The sequence below is a fragment of the Equus caballus genome, chromosome 28 (assembly GCF_041296265.1).
Source record: "Equus caballus isolate H_3958 breed thoroughbred chromosome 28, TB-T2T, whole genome shotgun sequence".
Lineage (NCBI taxonomy): Eukaryota > Metazoa > Chordata > Mammalia > Perissodactyla > Equidae > Equus > Equus caballus.
In genome coordinates this window covers 10,462,304-10,464,236 of record NC_091711.1, presented here as the reverse complement: position 1 = coordinate 10,464,236, position 1,933 = coordinate 10,462,304, and the positions used below count along the sequence as shown (strand labels likewise).

The 1,933-nt window shown below is 40.9% G+C and overlaps 1 non-coding gene across 1 annotated transcript; it reads right to left on the bottom strand.

Moving 5' to 3' along the window:
- Window positions 1–669: 669 nt before the first annotated feature.
- LOC111771142 (U6 spliceosomal RNA) lies at window positions 670–774 on the bottom strand. Its single transcript, XR_002804810.1, has one exon. It is a non-coding gene; the product is annotated as a U6 spliceosomal RNA (small nuclear RNA).
- Between the last annotated feature and the right edge of the window lie 1,159 nt (window positions 775–1,933).

Genomic DNA, 1,933 nt, shown 5'->3' with positions numbered 1-1,933 from the left:
CAACATTTTTATTAATAATTATTCAGCTAGAAGAGAAATATATGAATGAGCTGGTAGAAGAAAGGGGCCCTTGACGCTCACTCAAAACTTCTTCTCCATGATGCAAATTTAAATTCTGTTCCCCCAGGGGAAATTTCAGAGAGCCGCCCCTACCACCACCAACAAAGAAGATGCTTGGGGAATATTAGAACCACGTGGGAAGAGTAAGTCTGGAAGCTCTTGGTCCAGCTTCATACAGTGAGGTGGAAGGGAGCCTCCTTCTGGTCAATTAAAAAGCAGAGAATCTTGTTTTTCACTGAAAGTTCTTCTTCGCCTATTTTACAGCTGAAATTGCAACTAGTTTCTCTTATTGAAAAAGATTCTGCAGTATTCATACAAGAAGAGCAAAGAAAACAATCAACTGAACGACTCCGAGGAAATGTGCCAAACATACACACACTTCAGGATCAAGGCAATTCTGCACCATTTCAATAACCGGGTAATCATTTTACACAACAAACTCCAAAGAAAACATAGCCTACACATTAAATATGTTCTCAAATTATGGGTAGATTTAGGACAAGTCTTATAAGCTAAAGAACTTGAAAGTCAATTTTTAAAATGATCTTTTCTTAAAATAAAATATTTGTTAATTTTATGTAGTCTAGATGTAGACTTCTAACATTTTTTTAAAGCATGGAACACTGCACGAATTTGTGTTATCTTTGTGCAAGGACCATGATAATCCCCAATGTATCATTCCAATTTTAGTATACGTGCTGCTGAAGCAAGCACTAGACTTCTAGCATTTATTATAATAAATGTACTTTTAAAGCATAAATCCTGACTTGTATCTTTTAATTTACAAATACATCAATTTGACTAATGGAGTCATTTTTCTGTCCAATCATGTTAAATTACACCCATAGCCAAATCCCTGAAGTAAATTATGGGCTCATTCAGGAAACATCCTGTCAAGAGAGTGTTGGGCACACAGTAGGCAGTCAATAAATACCGAAAATAATAAACGTATTCTATCAAGGCATACGTAGTAGATTTTCAACCACGTGGAAACTCTTCAATTGAAATGTTAACAACAATCCGGTTAGTCCCACATCCAACATACCTGAGAGTTGGTTCCCCTTCCATTAATTGGAATGCATTCTGGAGAGAGACATTAATTAATATTCATCAAGCTTACTACGAAATTAAAGCAGTGCTATCACCAATGTACTGAGAGCATATAATAATGATTTTAGAGCCACAGCATTCCTTGTTCCCTCCGGTTATGCTGATATTTAACTGCATGCCATAATGTAGAAATAATCATTCACCAAATGGTGAGGGCAGGTGGCGCCAGGCGCACCCTTTTGCGTACTCTGGGGAGGCTCGCTGAATTCCCATTCACAGATACTGATGGCAGGCTTCCCACATACAAGGCACTATGCTAGGCTCTGGGTGCACAGAAGAGAAAGGGGAAGTGGTTCTGTCCTCAAGAGCTTATAATCTAGTAGACAGAAATTTAAACTCATAAGTGCAACAAAGTGTTATAAGTGCTGAGACAGAAAGAACGAAAACACAAATGAAGAAAACTGTCAGTTCAGAGTTAGGCCTAGGGGAGAAAAGCTGGAAAAAGCTCTCCTGTTATACATGAGCACATAGGTTGCCTGACCTGAAGGCATCTGAACGTCCCCGCCTTCCTGTGAGAGCTCTAGGAAACGCTAAGGAAAACTAAATGCAGGAAAAGAAAGCCCAGGACAACTTGAGAATGCCTCACAGTCAAGCACCGTTTGCAACAGGCTATTCCTTAACAACCAGGCACAGGGGCCTGCCGGGTGGTGCAGGGGTTAAGTGCGCACGTTCCGCTTCGGTGGCCCGGGGTTCACCGGCTGGATCCCAGGTGCGAACGTGGCACTGCTTGTCACGCCATGCTGTGGCAGGCGTCCCACATATA